Here is a 23,676-nt window from a genome sequence, read left to right as displayed (position 1 = left end):
ATACAAAGTGAAAAAAAAAATATAATTAATAAAAAATAAAATAAAAAAGAAACCTGTAGGCCAGTCCCAATTAAATATTTTCATTTATAAGAAAAATAAAAAATAAAACAAAACCAGGCATGTGGCATGTGTTTACAAGCCCAGGACTGTGGAAAAGCTTGAGACAGAAGGAATCCAACTTTGGTGACCATAGTGAGTTCAAATGTAGCCTAACTTACACAGAGACAGTGTCTCTAGACTTAAAAATACAAACAAACAAACAAAAAGAAATTTAAAAATAATAAATGACAACCGCATTATAGGTAGAAAACCTTAAAAATCTTTTAAAGCATAAAACTGAAAATCGATTACTTTAAGTAAAATGTTAAACATCATAAATATGTACTTATAGAACATGGATTATTAGTACCAAGTGCAAAATAATCGTATGATGATTAGCAAATCTAGCTATTAAATAATTTTGTGTAACATACACAATTTAATTTATTTTATATCTTAATTTTTTCATAACAATTCCATAGTAATGAAATAGCATTTTCTTATGCTTAAAAACAGGGACAATTGACAGAGTCACATTTTTTTAATGTTCACTTAAACTACATCTTATAAAATAGAAATATAACACAGTATATAATGCACTTGTCTTAACTAAATAAGTGAAGTATTTTTGTAGAAAAAGCTGGCAGCATGTAAACATTTCTTGAACAACAGCACAGACTAGTGGCCACTTGTTTACAGCAACTGTTGGATGTGCTCTGATACCTTGAAATTAGGTTAAATAAGTTACATATTTAAATTGTAATTTCAGTAACCTCATATAAATTAATTTAATAGTAATTATCAAGCCTTTTATCAATTTATTTACATTTATTCCAAACTGCCAAGAGGTCATCTTCAAAACATCTAGTGAAAAAGTATACACACGAGTATTTCAGCAGAGAACTGAAGAGTATCCTGAGATTGGTATTCTGTCTGTATGTAGTGTGGCTTTTAAATTACAATGTATCTAATCCATAACAGCATTCAGTTTTTTAATTTTTAATTAGCACACCCACAAGCTGAGATAATCCTATGACTATATTTCGTAGATGCCAACTGGCCTTTCTAAGACTTTGTATGTAAATTCTCTTTATTGGTCTCTCCTAACATTTAATATTAGTTCTGTTATTTTAAGTTCTTTTCAATTGTCAAAATATTTATCTAAGGAATACATATTATTTAAGAGGTTTCATTAAAATTCCAACTAAAAATAGAAGAATGGTTTTAGGCTAAAGAAAGTTCCAATATTTACACAAGCATCTCCTAGAACTGTGCACCGAAAGGACAAGAGAATTGATGGGTTTATTTTGGCTTCTAAATCCTGAGTAAATTTCTTTCCCGAGTTAGTGCTGTGGATCTGCTGCTTGGACTTCCCATTCCCCACCAAGCAATGGAGAGTAGACACCTCTCTGGTATATCTGTAGATATAGGGGTGCAGTTGTGAGGTGAATTAAAAGACTTCTGGGGACAAAAGAGAGAAGGAATACTGAATGCACAGATAAATGTAGTGGGAAAATCAGAGTGATTTTTTTTCTATTTCCTTATTATTTATTACAACATATTCACTTCGTGTCCTGGCTGTAGCCCCTTCCTTCATCTCTTACCAGTCCCAACCTTCCTCCTTATTCGCCCCCTATATCTCTCCCCTAGTCCACTGATAGGTGATGTCCTTATAACCTACTATCTGACCCTAGCCTATCAGGTCTCATCAACACTGTCTGGATTCTCTTTCTCTGTGGCCTAGTAAGGCCACTCCACCAGGAGGAGGTGATCAAAGAGCCTGCCACCGAGTCTATGTTAGAGACAGCCCCTGCTCCCTTCCTACTGAAAGTGCTTTGAGACTGAGCAGCCTATGGGCTACATTTGAGCAGGGTATCCATGCATGGTCTTAAATTGGAGCATCAGTCTTTCCAGGCCCCATTGGGCCCAGGAATTTTGATTCTGTTGATCTCTTTGCTGAGCACTTGTCCCCTCCAGTACTTTCTATTTCCCCCTTCTTCCATAAGATTCCTTGCACCCTTTCCAAGGTTTGGGTATGAGACTCAGCATACACATCGATTCCCTGCTGGGTGGATGGGTGGGAAGAAAGGAGGAAAGAGGATGTTCGTGATGGGTTAGCAAGGAGGAAAAAAATAAAAAACCACGTGATCCACGTTATTCGAGAGGAAGGGCTCCAATAATGGCAGGAAAAGGCCCAGAAGAAGAATGCAAGCAAGTACCATGGAATTATTGATGGGCGTTCTGTCTGCGACAGACTATGATCCAGCAATTGAAGACTAATACACAAAGCAGCATGTGGTCGATGATGAACAGTACGGCTGGACATTTTGGACACAGCTGAACAAGAGAAGGTTGGAGCTATGAGACAGCGGTAGTACATGAGGACAGGAGAGGGTCCCCTGTTGGACTTTTCAATCACGAATAGAGGCAGTTTTAAAGAAATCCGTAAGTTTCAAAGACAGATTGTCAGAGTAAAGGGCCCTGATGAGTTTCCCAAGAATCCATAGGCAATAAAGCCGACCTGGACCATCAGTGACAGGTAACACAGGAAAAAGGACAGGAGTTAGTATGGCAGCTCAAGATCACATCGAGGATAGATGCTTTATTATTATTATTATTATTATTATTATTATTATTACAATTTATTCATTTTATATCCTAGCTGTAACCCCCATCCTCATTCCCTCCCAATCCCACCCTCTCTTCCTCCCTCATCTCCTCCCATGCCCCTTCCCCAGTCCACTGATACTGATACTGATACTGGAGGACTTCCTCCTTTTCCCTCTGACCCTAACCTATCAGGTCTCATTAGGACTGGCTTCATTGTCTACCTCTGTGGACAGGTAAGGCTTCTCCCTCCTCAGAGGGAGGTGATCAAAGAGTCAACCACTGTTTTCATATCACAAACAGTCCCTGTTCCCCGTACTAGGACACCCACTTGGTGACTGGGCTGCCATCGGTTACATCTGAGCAGGGGTTCTAGATTATATCCATGAATGGTCCTTGGTTGGAGTATCAGAAAAGACCCCTGATATTTTTGTTCTGTTGCTCTCTTTGTGGAGCTCCTGTCCCCTCCAGGTCTTTCTTTCTCCCTCTTCTTTCATAAGATTTTCTGCACTCTGCCCAAAGTTTGCCTATGAGTCTCCGCATTTGCTTGGATACCCTGCTAGGTAGAGTCTTTCAGAAGCCCTCTGGGGTAGGCTCCTATTCTGTACCCTGTTATCTCCTTCTCCAAATGTTTATTATGGTTGCTTTTCTGAATGAGAATTGAGCATCTTACCCAGGCTCCTCTTTCTTGCTTAGCTTATTTAAATATATAGATTTTAGTATGTTTATCCTATATTATATGTCTAATATCCACTTGTAAGTGAGTATATACCATGTCTGTCTTTCTGCTTTCAGGATACCTTATTCAGGATAGCTTCTTTCAGAGTGATTTAAAACTGTGTGTATCCCAGGAAAGTGGCAGACTTGGCCTCTCTGACCCTTGAAAGTCAGTGCTGATATATGAGGCAAAGTCATAATTTGAATTTGGAATATAGATGCAGACCTACTGACTAATAACCTGCAACTCTGAAAAAGTTTGGACTCCTCCAGTGTTTGATTTTCTTTTTTTCTTTTGATTTTTTTTTTAAACTTTTATTAATTGCCAGGGCCCTCCACTAGAGTTTAACAGTTCTTGAGTCTGGAGTGAAGATTAAAATAAATAAACTAACACACAACACATGGGACCATTCTTAGAGGCTCTAGATCAGCCCCTGGCTTTATTTCAGAGTGCTTTTAAGCCAGAGTAAACACAGCTCAGAACAATGGGTTCAATTTACAAGGAGGTGAAACAGGAAGTGAGATTTTGATGAGCTCTCCCACCTGCTGTCACAAACAAAAAGAGAGATGAACTTGGAAATTCTTCCCTGATTTCAGTGAAGGCCTGGTAAAACTGGTCTTTCCACTGACATTTAAATATCAAAGCAGCTGCTAGAACAGCTGCTCCCAACAAATAATTACACTTTATTCACTTTGTATCCCACCCCCCATAAGCCCCTCCCTCATCCCCTCCTAAACCCACCTTCCCTCCTCATTTTTCACTAATGCCCCTCCCCAAGTCTACTGATAGGGGCACTCCCCCTCTCCTTCCTTTTGATCTTACTCTGTCAGATCTCATCAGTGGCTGCATTGTCATCTTCTGTGGCCTGGTAAGGCTGCTCCAACTCAGGGGGAGGTGATCAAAGAACAGGCCACTCAGTCCATGTCAGAGGCAGTCCCTGTTCTCTTTACCATGTAACCCACTTGGACACTGAACTACCATGGGCTACATCTGTGCAGGGGCTCTAGGTTATCTCCATGCATGGTACTTGGTTGGAGTATGAGTCTCTGGAAAGACCCATGTGTTCAGATTTTCTGGTTCTGTTGCTCTCCTTGTGGAATTCCTGTCCTCTCCAGATCTTACTATTTCCCACTTCTTCCATAAGATTTCATGCACTCTGCCCAACAGTTGGCCATGAGTCTCAGCATCTGCTTTGGTAGTCTGCAGGGCAGAGCCTTTCAGAGGCACTCTGTGGCAGGTTCCTAACTTATTTCCTGTTTTCTTCTTCTTCTGATGTCCGTCCTCTTTGCCTCTCCAGATGGGGATTGAGCATTTTAGTTAGAGTCCTCCCTCTTGATTAGTTTCTTTAGATGTACAGATTTTAGTAGGTTTATCCTATATTATATGTCTATATGAGTGAATATATACCGTGTGTGTCTTTCTGCCTCTGGCACAGTTCAATCAGGATGATTCTTTCCAGGTCTTACCATTTACCAGCAAATTTCATGATTTCCTTATTTTTCATTGCTGAGTAATATTCCATTGTGTAGATGTACCACAATTTCTGTATCCATTCTTCAGTTGAGGGACATGTGGGTTATTTCCAGCTTCTACCTCTTACAAATAAATCTGCTACAAACACGGTTGAGCAAATGTCCTTATTGTGTGTTTGAGCCTCTTTTGGATATATGCCTAGGAGTGGTATGGCTGGAACTTGAGGAAGTGCTATTCCTAGTTGTCTGAGAAAGCACCAGATTGATTTCCAGGGTGGTTGTACAAGTTTACATTTCCACCAGCAGTGGAGGAGGGTTCCCCTTTCTCCACAACCTCTCCAGCATTTACTGTCAGTTGAGATTTTGATCTTGGCTATTCTGATGGGTGTAAGGTGAAATTTCAGGGTCTTTTTGATTTGCATTTCCCTGATGGCTAATGATGTTGATCATTTCTTTAAGTGTTTCTTTGTCATTCAATATTCCTCTATTTAGAATTCTCTTTTTAGTTCTGTTCCCCATTTTTTAATTGGATTACTAGGTTTGTTGTTTTTCAGCTTCTTTAGTTCTTTATATATACTGGATATTAGTCCTCTGTCAGATAAAGGGTTGGTGAAGATTCTTTCCCAATCTGTAGTCTGTCATTTTGTTCTGATGATAGTGGTCTTTGCTTTACAGAAGCTTTTCAGTTTCATGAGGTCCCATTTATTGATTGTTGCTCTTAGAGCCTGCACTGTTGGTGTTCTGTTCAGGAAGTTGTCTCCTGTACCAATGAGTTCTAGGTTCTTCCCCACTCTTTCTTCTAACTGATTTATTGTGTCCAGTTTTATGTTGAGGTTTTTGATCCCCTTGAACTTTAGATTTGTGAAGGGTAATAAGTATGGATTTATTTGCATTTTTCTACATGTAGACATCCAGTTAAACCAGCACCATTTGTTGAAGATGGTATTTTCTTTCCATTGTATGGTTTTGGCATCTTTGTCAAAGAGCAGGTGTCCATAAGTGTGTGGGTTTATTTCTGGGTCTTCTATTCGGTTCCATTGATCCACCATTCTGTTTCTATGCCAGTACCATGCAGTTTTTATTACTGTTGCTCTATAGTACAGCTTAAGATCAGGGATGGAGATACCTCCAGTATATCTTTTATTGTAGAGGATTGTTTTAGCAATCCTGGGTTTCTTGTTGTTCCATATGAAGGTGATAATTTTTCTTTCCAGGTCTGTAAAGAATTGTGTTGGTAATTTGATGGGAATTGCATTGAATCTGTAGATTGCTTTTGGTAAGATGGCTATTTTTACTATGTTAATCCTGCCAAGCCATGAGCATGGGAGATCTTTCCATCTTATCATATCTTCTTCTAATTCTTTCTTCAGAGATTTGAAATTTTTTTCATACAAGTCTTTGACTTCCTTGGTTAGGGTTACTCCGAGGTACCTTATGTCATTTGTGGCTATTGTGAAGGGTATTGTTTCCCTAATTTCTTTCTCAGCCCATTTGTCTTTTGTATACAGGAGGGCTACTGAGCTATTTGAGTTAATTTTATATCCAGCCACTTTGCTGAAGGTGTTTATCAGTTGTAGGTGTTCCCTGGTAGAATTTTTATTAAGCAGTAATTCCTTTCTCTATTGTTTTAGAGCAAAAGTTCAGTAGTGTGATTTATATATTCTAATTTTGATGATTTTTAACAATATTCTCTTTATTATTCAATCATAACATATTTTTTATTGAAAATTCTTATACACAATTTCTTGTTCTAACACAGTTTATGTTATGTTATAGATGTCTTAACAGTGGGAAGACATACTCCTATTGCCTTTCTAAGCATTTCTGGGGCTGACCATCCCTCTTTCATGCTAAGGGTTCTCTAAAGAAGCACAAATATTTGCAAAACATTCTAATATTTTATTTCTGTTTTACAAAGTATAAAATAAAACCAGTAATCAAAACAGGAGAGATAATGGAAATCACAACTGCCTTGCCTTGTGATCAAAATACAGCTATTTACTGCACAGGCATATTATGGAAAACCACAGTGCTCATAATATTTTAATACAAAAATATAAGGTCATCCAACTACTCTGTTTAACACAGATAACCTCCATCATGAAACTGTTTAGTGCTGTATTTCTCAGGACAACTTCCTGCCATTCACAAGGCATCATTGTATTTTAAAACTGCAGTTCACATATACACACAAACATTTGTGGTTGTCATATTAATGAAAAAATGGCCCTTGGAGCTCTGCAGATATATGCAGGTGGATTAGATCCGAATGAGAAAAGATGATTCTGCAGTCATGTGGCTAATCTTACTTAAGATATCTTTAACACATGCATTGTGTCATATCTTACCTCTTTATGAGTTGTTACTGTCCAGATGAACAGCATCACCACATTCTCTTCGATGATAACATAGGACATGAATTGAAAATCCAGAAAACAAAAACTTGAAAAAGTGTACTCATGCATCTTAAACAATGTTGTGCAGACTTATAGAGGTTCATGAAAACTCTCAAATTAACCCATAAAGTTTCATTAGCATGATAAAAAGCCCTTTACTATTAGAATTTACTCTACTCTCAGTCATTACGGATCAAGCTATTATTTTTAAGAAGTACTTCCAATAACACAGGAACACTGAAAAAAAAGTATCATTTTGGGAGGATTGTACATACTGATTTTATTAAGTTTCTGGTTGTTTGAAATAACCCTGGTACATTACTTCTTCAGAGAACTATGATCAAAATTTATCTTCTCCTCAGTATGGAAATGGAATCAGGTGGGTGTACAACAGCATATGAATGGAAAATAAATACGTTAGCACATGTGAACAGGAATTTTTTCTTACCTTTAAAGAAAAATGAGACTATAAAATTTTCAGAAAACTTAAGCGAGATATCACAGGCTAAAAACCACAAAAGTCTATGTTCTCACTTATGTTTGGATGCCAGTTTCTAATTTGTATTATGTGTCTATATGTGGGAGTGAATATGTTGTAGAAGTCAGGGAACTAAGAAGGGTCCATCAGAGGAGAAGCACAAGGCTTTAAGGAAAAGGGTGGGAAGCATAACACAACATATGTGATAGGAAATTGGAAAGAGAAATGCTAGGTCTGGAAGTGTGTAAATCAGGACTGGACAAGGACTTGGGAAGAGAAAAGCAGAGTAGATGGTCTACCAAGGTTAAATATGGATGAACATTCCAGGAAACACTGTTTCTTAAGCTAATAAAAACTTTTTTGGCTCATGGTTCTAGAGGAGGAGGCAGTGCAGAAACAGGAGACCAGCACCTGTTTGACAGGTTGGGAGGAGGGTGGAAGATTATCAACTGAAAATGCCAACATGAACAATACCTTAGATATTCATTAAAAACAATAAAAAGAAATTACACATTCTTTAATATACAACCAGAGAACTTTGTATTTTCTATAGTCATATAATGCTAGAATTTTATAACATCTTCAAGGCGTCTACTCTTTGAGGGAATAAAAGCTTAACTGGTTGTAAAGAATCTACTGTGGCTGTATGCTGAAGTCAAGGTTAGAGTTTAAATAATTCCAGTTGAGATTCAATGTTTTTTCTTTTCTGGTCTGTTCAGCATGTCAATTCTTCATATCCTTCAAGGATCCAAAACTGTGTTTGTTTGTTTGTTTGTTTTGTTTTGTTTTTGTTTTCTGAAATTTGAAGTTTATTTTAATAGAACAATTTTTGTTTATGTAGTATCAATCTAGTTTATTAATGTACAGGAGTTATTTTTTATTTTTCCTTTTGTATTGGAGATTATATGCATTGTTTCTCTCTTCTCTTCCCCCTCCATATATCCTTTTGGTACTTAAGTTCATAGCTTCATTATTCATTAATTTAATACAATATAATTCCATCATATTATTTCATATTATTTTGCCTTTCCCAATTCCTCCTAAACCTCCACCTCCCTACTTTTTCAAGAAGGGGAGGATATAAAGTTGGTTCTAAATCCTTTTTGAATAGCATCCACATTAGGTATACTTATATCTCTTTAAAATTTAATTTTGATTTGCTACAAAATGTCACTCAACTTTTAAAATTCTGTATAAGAATGTAGCATTGTGTAAAGTTCTGTGCACAGAGGCAGTTTGGTTTTGCCCTGTTTCTGAGTGAAGCACAGCTACAGAAAGGTTCAGGCATACCCAACATTTGTACAGGACAGCGTCCTTGGGCTTCCTGTTGTTCAATTTTGTTTCATCTGGGAATCTCTCTCTCTCTCTCTCTTTTTTTGTATTTGATCTTCCAATAATAGCATATTTTTCATAACTTCCTTCAACAGTAATAGTGGTCCTAATAGTTCTGCATGCTACTTCTGAATCTGTGATAATGATTCCAACATCAGTGTAAAATTAAGAATTCTTCCCTCCTTCCCCCCACAGTGAGCAGAAGGGCATCCTGGGTTGTCAGGAAATGGTCTGGACAAATCAGCTTCTTCCTCTGCTTTCCATAAAAAGCTGTCTTTAACAAATGTGGTAACTGAAGGTGCTTACATAGATAGTGTCCAGTAGGTTAATCAACCATGTGGATTCATCACAGCCTTAGATCTAACCTTGTCTCTTCAGGCTGACTCCTCAGAAGTATTGGGCAATGTAACCAGCTTTGAATTACATCAGGAAAATGACCCAGTGCCAGGTGCACAGGTGAAAATGGGTTAAATTTGCATTTATCTTTTATGAGCCCACAGGGCCTTATTTGCTGGTGTTTAAATCTCTGGGAAAAACAGTAGGAAGTTTAAGCATTTTGCTGCCTCTGCTGCAGTGATCCCATGGGGGTATTACCCAGTGTATTTTCATTATTCATTGTCACTGTGCTTCTGAGCAGCAATGCTTTCCAAGCTAGGACTGACTGTGCACAATCTTGCAGACGCTGCTGCTTTACTTGCTAGGAAGATGTTCCAGAAAAAAATTTATTTTTCACTGGGGATATGCTTCTAAAGCAGATATGATCTTGACATGAACATATGGGGTTATCTAACATATCAGGGTATCAGAGAAGGTAGCTGCTAATGAGTTACTGTCTAGATTAAGTTACAGAAACTTTAAGAAACGCCTCCTTGTTCTAAGTAATGAAATTCTATTTAAAGTGTTCAATCATTTCATGCATCTTTTCTAGCAATGAAAATGTATCATTTTAGTAAAATAAAAATGAGTACAGATACTAGTGATACTCATATTATTGATGTAATTTAACTTATAATTCTAAGTCTCATTAAATCTTTGACAAGCAATAAAGCTAAGAAATATTTTTTCACACTTTAGTTTGAAACTGTAGTAAAGAAGGACTTGACATAGTTATTCTAAATATAATGTGCTTGCTTGTCTTTGCAGATATCTTACTTTAAGTTCATAAGTGGCTCTTTGAACTCCTGAGAAAACTATTTTCTATAGATAAGATTTAGAAGTTGATTCTTTTCAGCTTGGCTCTTTCTAATTCCATCAGTTCCACATTTCTCTGTCTTTTATTTTTAACACATTCAAAACTAACACTGAAAACTTCAATATTACTCTTTCATTGTATCAGTGTCATTGTATCAGAGTATCAGTGTCTTTTGCTATAACCACATTACTCTCAAGCCAATTTTTGTGATAAGACAAAATAAACATAATTTATAATAGCTGTTTTTAAAAGGTTATGTTCTTTATATAGGCAAACAATATGCTTTTGTTGTTTGTTTAATTTTTTCTGTAAAAAAATGCATTTATATGGAAAATTGTCTGCATTTTTACACTCTTAATTATAAAAAGGTTGCTATATATCTACTAATGGAAACGAAAATGCTTTTAAATGCTCCATTCTTCAAAACAAATAAAAAATTTGAAAGAAAATTAGAGTTACTCACGCTATGGTAAATTTGGTTTGCAAGAAGGTGGAGTTGTACAGTAATAGCTTTTAAACAGATTATCTAATTTTTCAATAGTGCATCTTGCACTTTGTGTGAAACTGAGATGGAAGAATCTATTTCAATTTGATTAAACACATTTAACTTCAAGTGCACTCAGAGCTCACTTACATTTTTCATTTAATACTTTCATGTAAGATTCTTTTTCTTGTTTCCTCTTACCTTAAAAAGAAACTTTCCTTGCACAAATATAAACTACATAAGCCATTTTACTCCATAACTAACTGACTTTGTGAGTAACTTTGTGAGTGCATAAACAAGTTAAAAATTTCACCTATTTCTCAATATTGATGAATTCTGTTAAGAGTATACAATAAGAAGGCATTAAAGGATTTTATTCTTTTTCCATTCCTCTGTCTTAGAAAGTAGTACTCCAAGGACTTGAAACACTTGTTCTAAATTTAACATGTTTATCTTTGCGGTTATGGTTATCTTTTTAGATCCCTAAAAAGTAATTCATTGACCAACTGAGAGAACTATTAAAAAAAAAAACCCACAGCAAAAGACTGTCTGTAAACACATCTGTACCATTGGGGCAGCTAAATCATTTCCCGTTGGTCCTCTAAAAGGTGCTAGACAATGTGGTAAATGGAAAGGCTCACTAAAATTTATTTTGGAACAAACAAGCATAGGTGAGCAAGGATTGCATCCCACATTCCCCTTAATGGCAATTTATTTGCAGCAATTTGTCTATGTATATGTGTACAGTAGAATTTATTTTCAAGAAATATGCCTGCTTTGCTACTGTATGTAAAATATTTCACTAATGTTGGAAGGATTGCCTGTTGAAGTGAGGTTACATCTTCAATGCACAGAACCTAATTTCAACATTTCCTGATCAAAATTTCTCAACATGCAACAAAGTGGAGTACTTTGGGGTTCTCAGGTTATTAGGACATTCATTTGTAGCTAAATTGAACGATTATAGCTAAAAATTGAACCAAAAATGTCTATGTCATTTCTCCATATACACTGAGCTTGTCCTGATAAGGTTTTACCTAATGGTGGAGTTGAAGCTTTCACTCACATTTTCTATTCCATTTTATCTTGTATTCTAACTTGCTACATCTTTTTAGTTTTGGGGGATTTTTCTTTTTTTTAATTTTTTATTTAACTTTTATTAATTACACTTTATTCATTTTGTATCCCCCATAAGCCCCTCCTTTTTTCCCTCCCGATCCCACCCTCCCTCCCCTTTCTGCATGCATGCCCCTCCCCAAGTCCACTTATAGGGGAGGTCCTCCTCTCCTTCTTTCAGATCTTAGTCTATCAGTTCTCATCAGAAGTGGCTGCATTGTCATCTTCTATGGCCTGGTAAGGCTGCTCCCCCTCAGGGGGAGGTGATCAGAGAGCAGGCCAATCAGATTATGTTAGAGGCAGTCCCTCTTCCCATTACTGTGGGACCCACTTGGACACTGAACTGCCATGGGCTACATCTGTGTAGGGGTTCTAGGTTATCTCCATGAATAGTCCTTGGTTGGAGTATGAGTCTCTGGGGAAGTTCCCTGTGTTCAAATTTTCTTGTTCTGTTGCTCTCCTTGTGGAGTTCCTGTCCTCTCCAGCTCTTACTATTTCCCACTTCTTACTTAAGATTCCATTCACTCTGTCCGACAATTGGCCATCAGGCTCAGCATCTGCTTTGATAGTCTGCATGGCAGAAGCTTTCAGAGGCCCTCTGTAGCAGGTTCCTAGGTTGTTTCCTGTTTTCTTCTTCTTCAGATGTCCATCCTCTTTGCCTTTCAGGATGAGGATTGAGTGTTTTAGTTAGGGTCCTCTCTCTTGCTTAGTTTCTTTAGATGTACAGATTTTAGTGGGTTTATCCTATGTTGTATGTCTATATGAGTGAGTATATACCTTGTGTGTCTTTTTGCTTCTGGGACAACTCACTCAGGATGATCCTTTCCAGGTCCCACCATTTACCTGAAAATTTCATGATTTCCTTATTTTTCATTGCTGAGTAATACTCCATTGTATCAATGTACCACAATTTCTGCATCCATTCTTCAATTGAGGGGCATCTTGGCTGTTTCCAGCAGTGGCTATTACAAATAAAGCTACTATAAACATGGTTGAGCAAATGTCCATTTTATGTACTTGAGCCTCTTTTGGATATATGCCTAGGAGTGGTATGGCTGGATCTTAGGAAGTGCTCTTCCTAGTTGTCTGAGAAAGTGCCAGATTGATTTCCAGAGTGGTTGTACAAGTTTACATTCCCACCAGCAGTGGAGAAGGGTTCCCCTTTCTCCATAACCTCTCCAGCTTGTGTTGTCACTTGAGATTCTGATCTTGGCCATTCTGATGGGTGTAAGGTGAAATCTCAGGGTTGTTTTGATTTGCATTTCCTTAATGGCTAATGAGGTTGAGCATTTCTTTAAGTGCTTCTCTTCCATTCTATAGATATATTTTGTGTGTGTGTGTGTGTGTGTGTATAAATAAGATGTCAAGCTGGTCTCTTTGGTTTTTATCTTAAGATGATTTCAAATGTATTTAAATACATTTCAACTTTTCTCCAAAGGAGATTTAGATACTAAAGTTAAAGTTCAATGCTATATATTTTTAGAAGACAAGTAACAGGGTTGCCAACAGATGTAAAATTGTTGCAATAAACTTGGTTGACTGAATCAGACTTAAATTGCAATACATATTTAATAAATGCTCATAGGATTATTTTGTTTTACAAAGCTTACAAGATTTTCAAGAGAGGGGCTCCTTTTTTTATCTTTTTACTTTTCTCTGTAATTGTGTACCTTTAGACTCCACACACACTCTCTTGACATAATTTATTTGCAATGAAAACAGAAAACTTCTTTTTAAAAGAAGTTTAAAAGAAGTTTTAAAAAGTTTTTAAAAGAAGTTTTTGGTTTCCTCCAACCAAGGACCATGTATGGATATAACCTAGAACCTCTCTTGGATGTAGCCCATGGTAGCTCAGTATCCCAGCAGGTATCCTAGTAAGGGGAACAGGTACTATTTCTGACATGAACTCAATGGTGGGCTCTTTGACCTCCCCACCCCGAGGCCACAGAGGAGGAATTTGAACCAGTCCTGAAGATACCTGATAAACCATGGTCAGATGAAAGGGGAGGAGGTCCTTCCCTATTAGTGGACTTGGAAAGGGGAAGGGAGGGGATGAAGGAGGGAGGGTGGGGTTGAGAGGGAAAAAGAGAGCAGGATACAGCAGGAATACAAAGTTAATAAACTGTAACTAATGTTTAAAGAATTTAAAAATCTTGTTGATACATAGTAACTGCTTTATATTCTGATTACTTCAGGAGGTTTAGCAAACATTTTAAGTTTTCAACATCATTTATTAATAGTATGTGAAATGAAGTATTCCCAATTTCCTTCATGTTATTCCTAAACAATAATTTTTATAGAATAATCACTCTTATGTTTTCATCCTTTCAGTATCCTGTTTTATTATGAGTGTTACAAATATAAATTGTATTATTACGCTCTAACAGAGAAGTAAATATAATTATTGTGTCAATTCAAATTTTACAATAAAATCAGCACATCACTTAGTATGTCATAAAATATACACAAAGGTATATTTTTTAACATCTAAAAGAAAACATGTTTCAAAGCCTAAGTTCTTTTTGATCAGCCAGTGGTCATTTTGATACCTATCTACTCTGACTTGCCTGTCTAGGATATTGTCACCCCAATTAGCACAGGTACAATCTAGGTAATTCTAATTTGTTAGAGTTTTAATATTTTATTTTGTTGTTTAATGGCAGGGTCTCAGATTTCCCAAACTGGCTTAAAACTCGGTTTGAACACAGACCCATAGGTTCTGGTGGCTCTCAAAAACTAGACTGGAGCTTCAGTGACAGTGAGTGAGTAACAATTTCATAACAAGAGAATATTCTAGAAGAAAGAAATATAAGAGGCTTCCGTGTGCCTAGTGAGGGATCATATGTGCTTAGCCATGATGTAGACCTGAACTTCATGCTCAGAAATGGGAAGAAATTGTACAAAGCCTTTTTGCATTCATATGCAAATGTCCACCCTGGTTCCTGAATGGTTACCATTGATCTGACTACCTATGCCATAGAATTTGATCTGCCATTAAATGTAGAGGATATTTGAGCTATTGAATTGAACATGCTTTTTCTTTGTTTATTTGGTAAATATTCAGGTAGAGTTTTGTCTATTTTTCATTCAGGTGAATGGAGGAGTTTCTACACACATTGTTGATCTTAACTGTGTCCTTAGCGTTTTATATTGTTTTATGCTGTTAACTTAAAAGTGCTCAACTTTCTGTTTTTCAGTATTTTAAATTTGAGATAAGAAGTCAGCAGATCATAGGCATACTTTGAGAGACTCATGTTTCATGTTTCTATGTGAAAGCTTCCAGATACTCATAGACAAATGTTAGAGAAAAATCTTCTATCTTCATTTTCCACTGAAACCCAGAAAAGCAAAAATAGATTTGCTTATATCACATATAAAATTCAAAGTATATTTTAATAAATTATGTTATCTTTTAGCAAAAAAAGTGGTCTTATAGACACTCAAGAAAATCTTCTCCCACAGCATGGCAGAATAGAAAAGAGACATATTTAAAGTCTATGAATTATCTTTCAATATTATGGGTTGTATTACCTTAAATTAAGTAACTGAGATAGAGTCACATTTTATACTGTGATTTATTAACAATAATTTATCAATTTCATTAGTATCTGATACACACAAGCCTTTTCATTTATTTTCTTACTTAGACTTGGAACATATAGTCCTCATAGGTGTGGATTAAAGGTGTCCCCATTTTCTTCTTCAGGGGAGTCTTGAGGAGTTTCGCACTTTTCATCCCCCAGCCTCCACTTCCCTTCAGGAGAGACTCTTCCTTGGTAAGTCTTCACATTTCTCTTCATGGATTCAGTTTAGTAATATCTGTGTGCATATCTTAAAGTAGAACAGAAATAGAAATGTCAAGATCATTCACTAATTGCAGCATTATTTTAAATGGTAGATCATAGCTTTGTTACTCTTTTAAATTATTCTAATAATAAAAGTACTTTTGAAACCTGCATTTGTAATATTAAAATTATATGCTAGGATACTGGTTATTTTCTGTTTATAGAATTGTGCTATCTTTCCACATCATTTTTGTTTAAATTGTTTATTCACAAGTAGCATAGACTATAAGCAATTGTGGAGTAACCATCCTACAATCACATTCACATTCTTCTTCAGTGTCACGATTACCACATTCAGGCCACCATCGCTAAAGTTATCTACACAGCAGCTCGGGCATGTTTTATCCTCACATATTTTTGTTTGTTTGTTTTATCTTTGAGACAGGGTCTGACAGTGTATTTCAAGCTGGTCTTGAACTTGTAATCCTCCTACTTCAACCTCTGAGTGGATGGATCCAAGGTACATACCACCAAGCTTTCCTTCAATTACCAGAAACCTTTTTTTTTCATTATTTCAAAGTGGTGCTTAATTTTTAATTATGTAAGTACGTATTCATGGCTATAGGTATGTGCGCATGCAAGTGTGGTGCCTGTGGATTCTCAAAGCAGGCATCATGTCTCTAGGAGCTGTAGTTACAGGCAGCTGTGCACCACACTGGGGTCTCTGCAAGAGCAGCGTGCTCTCTAAAACACTTAGCTACATCTACTGCCCTAATCACTAGCAATTTGGAATAGATAACTACCCATTTATATTGATAAATGTTAAGTTTGGGTACTGGAAAGTGGCCTGGGGAAATGTAATGCTTGCTAGATTAGTGTGGAAATAAGAGTTTGTGTTCTCAGCTCTCACACAAGTATTGGATGGTCTTGTGGCACTGCATATAATTCCAGCTTCAGAAAGTAGGGAAAATGGGCTTTCTCCAGACCAAGTTAGTTAGCAGGAATAGCCATATGGACAAGCCACAGCTTTAATTGAGAGGCCCTGCCTCGATGAACAAGATAAAATAATCATTGAGAATGATTCATGACACCCATGTTACTTCTCCATGTAATTACATACACGCTTATATTTGTAAACCCACACATATGAACCTGCCCACATGTATACACAAACGTAAACAACATACATGCAAACATTTTTTGAAAATTAAATTGAATTGATATTGATATAATACATGTAATAGGAAGTGTATTTTTACATGGACACACATATATGCATGTATATATAAACATATATATATATATATTTGGAAAATGGATGTTGTGTATGTAAGTGTGAAGAACCTTGAAGCAGTGCCTACTAAGCATCTCTTAACTATATCACTTCTGGGAAGTTGAGCAAGTAGGAGGATTCTGTAATGGTTATTACAGAAAATCAAGTAGCCAAATGATTTAGAAAGAAACCTGATATCGCAGAGACTACCGCCGAAGTATTTCTCCAAGTTAATCCAGTCAACTGTTGCTGTGTGGTAAGACATCTTAGTGACATTAGCCCAGTACTGTTGTTTTTTTCAATTTCATCTTCAGTGGTGAAGTAGCAGATGTTACGCTGTAAAGAAAAGGCATGAATATCATGAGAGCTTAGTGAAAATTCCTTTGAACAATGTCTCTGAAAAAATGAAACTAGAAGTATATTGGAGTTGCTTCCACTGGGGCACTAGGTAATGTTCTCTGGAAATGATCAGAGGTTCCTTAGTCTTACCACTTATGGCCGAAACTCATGTTTCATATATCAAGCCCACTTTCAAGTCTTAAAGAAATAGTTTTGATATTAAATGATACATTTAGGACACTCCGGACTCTCTAGACACCATTAACTTCTAGTATTTCTGAATGCCCATGCTGCTTATCTGACAGTTCTTTTCTTTCAGGACTAAACTCTGTTAAAACAATTTGAAATCTACTTAAATATTTTTGTTACCCAGAAATGAATTTTCTATCTCTTATACCTTCAGAAATCTGTCACTCAATGAAAATCTATTTTCTCCACACTATTGCTTTATCAACCTTAAAAATAAAATTATCCTAGAAAAACCTTTTGAGTCCTTAGTCACTCATACTTCCCAGTCACCTGTACATGGATGACAGATCATCTAAAACTACTTTAAAACTACTATATTAGAGGGGTCAATATCTGTCTTACCAAGTTGGAACACATATTCACTAGCACATATTTAAAAATCCATCTAGAAGTATGTTTTCTTTTCTGTAGTGATTGAAATGTCCCATGACCTTCATCTAGACAGATTACCATCATCAGTTTTATTTATTTACCATTCATCAGTTTTATTACTTCATTTTTGCATGCACACTTTCCTGTTCAGTATTCTCAGTAGTGAAATAATTAACTTGTTTGAGCATCTATTATTAACCACATTCATGAATGCTATGCAAAGCAACTTAGTTTATCTCCCTTCTAGAACATAATGGCGATTTAAGCAGCATTCTGTAAGGTTTCTGATGAAGCAATCAACCTCAAACCAGATAACACAGCTATAATAATCACTTATGGGGCTGGAGAGGTGGTTTAGCTGTTAAGAGCACTTGCTTTATTGCCAGAGGACCCAGGTCATGAGATGGGGGGGTGGTTTGTAGGAATAGAATCAGGTTGTCTGCAAGATGTCAGAGCCATCTTTTCAGTCCCTAGTCAGGACTTTCTGAGGATGTGGAAAACCATGGGGACTCTCTTTTGCTTTCACATGCCCTTAATGTATTTAACCCTTCATTTGCCCCTGAGTTTTACTTAACTATTCAAGATAATCCTCCCAAGAGTTATTTCCTCTGATCACTCCTTAGGTGTCTGCCTCATCACTCATAGATTCACTGATAAACTCATCTTAGCTTATAGTGTGAGTGACTATAGCTTATGACAGGCAAATCAACATATCCCTCTCACATCTCATTCCTGAGAACTCAACAGGTTTATTTTTCACCACAGTCATTTCTCAACTTCTAATACATTAAAATTTAACTCACATTTTTCCTTGGAAACTTGTTGTCCTTCCCATTTCTTTGGATTTAGGTGTAAACTTTTCCAAGAAAAACCTTTTATGCTTTCTTCAAACATTTATATATATACATTTCTCATGATATCTTATAATTACAAATACAGAAAATATGTAAAGTATTACAAGGAATTAAAATGTAATTTTGTGTACTCCAAACTAAGTTCAATATGCTTCATTGAAAACTGTTGATTAGATGAAAACAAGCATTTTGTCTATAATTGCAATATGTGTTGTATTTCATATTAAACTTCCTCAACATAGTCCAACCAAAGGAAGGCAGGGCAGGATCTCAAGTCAGGAAACTGTAGACAGGAGGTAAAGTAGAACCCATGAAGGAGTACTGCTTACTGGCTTGCTTCTCAATAGCTGTTCAGCCTGTTTTTTTTTTTTTTTTTTTTTGTTTGTTTGTTTTGTTTTGTTTTTCTTTTTTATGCACTTTTTAATTTTTATTTTATTTTTTATATTAATTACATTTTATTCACTTTTTATCCCAGATGTAGCCTCCTCTCTTATTCCCTCCTAATTCCAACCTCCCTCCCTCATCTCCTCCCATGCCACTCTCCAAGTCCACTCATATGGGAGATCTTCCTCCCATTCCATCTGACCCTAGCCTACCAGGTCTCATCAGGACTCGATTCATTATCTTCCTCTGTGGACTAGTAAGGCTGTGGTCCCCTCAGGGAGAGGTGATCAAAGAGTCAGCCACTGAGTTTATGTCAGAGACAGTCCCTGTTCCTTTTACTAGGGAACTCACTTGGAGACCAAGGTGCCATGTGCTACATCTGTGCAGGGGTTCTAGCTTATCTCCATGCATGGTGCTTGTTTGGAGTATCAGTCTCATAAAAGACCCCTGGGTTCAGATTTCTTGGTTCTGTTGCTCTCCTTGTGGATCTCCTGTCCCCTCCAGGTCTTCTCTCGTAAGATTCCCTGCACTCTGACCAAAGTGTGGTTATGTGCCTCAGCACCTGCTTTGATAGCCTGCTGGGTAGAGTCTTTCAGTGGCTCTCTGTGGTAGGCTCCTGTCCTGTTCCCTGTTTTCTCCCTCTTCCGATGTCCATTCCATTTGCCTTTCTGAATTAGAATTGATCACCTTTCCCAGGGTCCTCCTTCTTGCTTAGCTTCTTTAGTTGTACAGATTTTAGACTGTTTGTACTATATTATATGTCTAATATCCACTTATAGGTGTGTCTTTCAGATTCTGGGATAACACACTCAGAATAATTTTTTTTTCTAACTTCCAATATTTGCTTCCAAATTTCATGATTTCCTTGTTTTTTAACATCTGAGTAGTATTCCATTGTGTAAATAGACCACAATTTCTGTATCCATTCCTCAGTTGAGGGTCATTTGGGTTGTTTCCAGGTTCTGGCTATTATGAATAAAGCTACTGTGAACATGGTTGAGCAAATGTCCTTGTTGTATACTTGAACATATTTTGGATATATGCTTAGAAGTAGTAGAGCTGGATCTTGAGGTAGCACTATTCCTAACTGTCTGAGAAAGCACCAGATTGATTTCCAAAGTGGTTGTACAAGTTTATATTCCCACAATCAATGGAGGAGGGTTCCCCTTTCTCCACAACTTCTCCAGTATGACTTATCACTTGAGTTTTTTATCTTAGCCATTCTGATGGGTGGCCTGTGAAATCTCAGGGTCGTATTGATTTACATTTCCCTGATGACTAAGGACTTGAACATTTATTTAAGTGTTAGTCTGCCATTTGCTATTCCTCTATATAGAATTATCTGTTTAGCTCAGTATCCCATTTTTTTTTTATTACTTGGTTTGTTGCTTTTTAACTTCTTTAGTTCTTTATGTATTCTGGATATTAGCCCTCCGTCAGACAAAGGGTTGGTGAAGATCCTTTCCCAATCTGTAGGCTGTCATTTTGTTCTGATGATAGTGTTCTTTGCTTTACGGAAGCTTTTCAGTTTCATGAGGTCCCATTTATTGATTGTTGCTCTTAGAGCCTGTGCTGTTGGTGTTCTGTTCAGAAGTTGTGTTCCGTGCCAATGAGTTCCAGGCTCTTCCCTCCTTTTTTTTTTTTTTTTTCTATTTAATATGTCTTGTTTTATGTTGAGAACTTCACTTGGACTTGAGTTTTGTGCAGTGTGATAAATATGGATCTATTTGCATTTTCTACATGCAAACATCTAATTAGACCAGCACCATTTGTTGAAGATGCTGTTTTTGTTTTTGTTTTTTGTTTTTTTTTTCATTGTATGGTTTTGGCTTCTTGGTCAAAAATCAAGTATCCATAGGTGTATGGGTTTATTTCTGGGTCTTCTATTTGATTCCATTGGTCCACCACTCTGTTTTTCTGCCAGGACTGTGCAGTTTTTATCACTATTGCTCTCTAGTACAGCTTGAGATAAGGAATGGAGCTACCAGGACTGAGATGATGCTAGTTCATTGTTTTTTGTAAACTTCAGTTGCTTTAATATTCTTATTTAAGTGTTTTCTTGCTAATGTGCATTTAATACTACCAAAGACTGTACTGATTCAACTAAGAATAGATTGAAAATTTACAAAAATTGCTTCTATACAAAGCACATAAAATATCATTTGTTCTTGTCATTCATTCTCGAAACAAGTCAGTATAACAAATTACATAGCGCTTAAACTAAAATTAGAATTAAAAGTAATGCAGGGACACTTCAAATCATACAGGATAGAAAATGTGTGTATGGCTTACGCACACTAAACACAGTTTATTTTTTTTCTACTTTATTAGGTTTTATTTTTTTGCTTTCCCATTCAATTTTATTTTTTTTCTTTATTAATTACACTTTATTCACTTTGTATCCCCCCCCCCGTGGTTCCCTCCCTCCTCCTGTCCCAATCCCTCCCTTCCTCCACCCTCAGCATACAGTTTATTTTTATAAAGTATTTCAACATTGATAGGTTGTGGCATCCACAAGATATCCTGAAACCTATAGTGAGAAAACAGAACTATTGTGTTATGTCCTGTAACCCTGAAAATGTCATTCTTTACATGTTCAAGAATATGGTAGTATCAATGATAACATAGCTGTAGAGCCATGTGTTATATAAGTTAAATGCCTCAACATGTGTATTAAACACTATATAAAATTTTAAATTAAGTTAAAAATTAATACTTTCCTATTTATTTTAAAATTTAATAACATGCTTAGAAGGTTTATTTGGCACATTTGTACACAAATTTAGTATGGGTAAATTATGACATGAATGATACACAGTGCTTCTTTCTGGAGTGCTGGTCTGTATTTATAAATTAGGGTCTCATTTTTCACTGTCACTTTAAAGAACGCCACATACTACATAACCCTCCTTTTCTCCAGATTTAATGCTTGTTTTCATCAGAAAAAAATTGTTATGAATTTAAAATAGAAGTCCTTAACCATCCAGATATTAATTAGTTTACTTTCCTCCATATGCATGAATTAAGACTGATCAGTGCATTGGTGTTCATTTCCAGGGGAGTACTTTTCAACATTCTTGCTATTTTCAGGAAACTGACTTTACAATTCCTATCAATGGTCTGAGGGAACTGAATTAAAAGAAGGATTTACCCCTTTTTATTTATTCCACCAAGGCCAAGTCTCCAGAGGAATGCTTCATATTGCATTCAGTGCATTCTCTGGTTTGCTGGCTGGCTTAATGGGATGTTAGCATCGATTGGTGCTATTTCTCTGTCACCTGAGAACAACTGTAGGTTTTGTGGTGTGCTACTGTTTCATATTCTTCTCACATCTGTTCTAAAATTTGACATCACTAAACCAAATGTCTTCCATGCTTATTGGAGCACCACTTCCTTTTCCTGAAGAACGAGTTCCTGTAAATGTATAATGTTACCTGGAATTCAAACCACATCACATTGGCTACGTCAAGCCTGTAAAAGATAATATTGGATACTCTGAAAGTGTGGGAAGCTCAGACCTGTGCTGCTATAAAATTATTGACCTCTAGTGAAGATAGTCCTGTGATTATAATTTTGTAAAACTGAGCACAGCCTGGCAAACAAAAAAAAAGTAGTTTTTTGTACTACAACCATTTTAAGCTCATTCTATGAGAACAGCTTTTTCTCCTCTTCTTGAGAAACTTACACCGGATCCAGGATTTTTCTTGTAATTTTAAAGAATTAAGAATTTCCACCATCATTTTAAATATCTGAAACAGTGAATTCCTGCTAATTCCCTGATTATTCCATATAGAGGCTTCTCTTTCCAGCCTGCCCAAGTACATCAAGTTCTGCAGCAGTCCACAAGTAGCAAGTGACCAGGTTCCTTTCCATCTCTTTGTCCTCCTGTCCTGCTTACCAAGGGCAGGTAGAGTGTTGTATCAAGGTGAGAAATACTATGGAATGCAGTGAAGTGCTTAGTTGATGTTCCTTGCCAAGATTGGAATATATATAAAGCTACTATTTCTTATCAGTGCAGTTTGAGTTTCTCAAGTAGAACCATTCATCTCTAAACATATGGCATAGGAAACATTCAGGACACTCCGTTTAACCATTTCTTAGAAAAACGCATCAGGAATCACCTTTACACTGTTTGTCTTGAGTTCTCTTCTCTGTCCAGCCTTCTTTTTTTTAAGTTCTTTTTACCCTCTGCGTTTATCTAAGAGAGATATTGAGATCCCACAACAACTTTAGCAAAGCTATTTAATATACTATCCCTTCATAGTCTTCTTTACTCTTGTACTAAGATGCATGCATCTTCAAATTCTTTTAAAGTCAGTGGAGTGCTCTTTTAGTACAATTCTTTCTCCAGCAATGTCTTGAGACATCCAATTTATTTGCTCAAAGTAACGTGAGGGATTTAAAACATACTTAAATGTTACCGCTTTTATCTCTTTGTTCACCAGGAATATTTAAAGAAAATATGAATTCTCCCTTCACTAAAGTTGCTAAGAGTCTACTAAACGTAATATACCTTTGTATTTGAAATAGTTGCAATTATGTTTATTTCAAATACTTATACTTTCACCTATATTATCCTCAGATAA

General features: G+C 36.4%; 1 protein-coding gene across 35 annotated transcripts in view; it reads left to right on the top strand.

Annotated features, from left to right (window-relative positions):
* Ptprd (protein tyrosine phosphatase receptor type D) overlaps positions 1–23,676 on the top strand; it is a 2,581,289-nt gene that overhangs the window by 630,279 nt on the left and 1,927,334 nt on the right. For all 35 annotated transcript variants that reach the window (XM_060365770.1, XM_060365741.1, XM_060365771.1 and 32 more), the window contains exon 3: positions 15,541–15,610. The gene's annotated coding sequence lies outside the window, so the exon portion shown is untranslated. The remainder of the gene's footprint in view (positions 1–15,540; positions 15,611–23,676) is intronic.

Source organism: Meriones unguiculatus, chromosome 12, assembly GCF_030254825.1.
Source record: "Meriones unguiculatus strain TT.TT164.6M chromosome 12, Bangor_MerUng_6.1, whole genome shotgun sequence".
Taxonomy (NCBI): Eukaryota; Metazoa; Chordata; class Mammalia; order Rodentia; family Muridae; genus Meriones; species Meriones unguiculatus.
The sequence above is the reverse complement of the archived record's forward strand: the minus strand, read 5'-3'. Positions and strand labels throughout refer to the sequence as shown.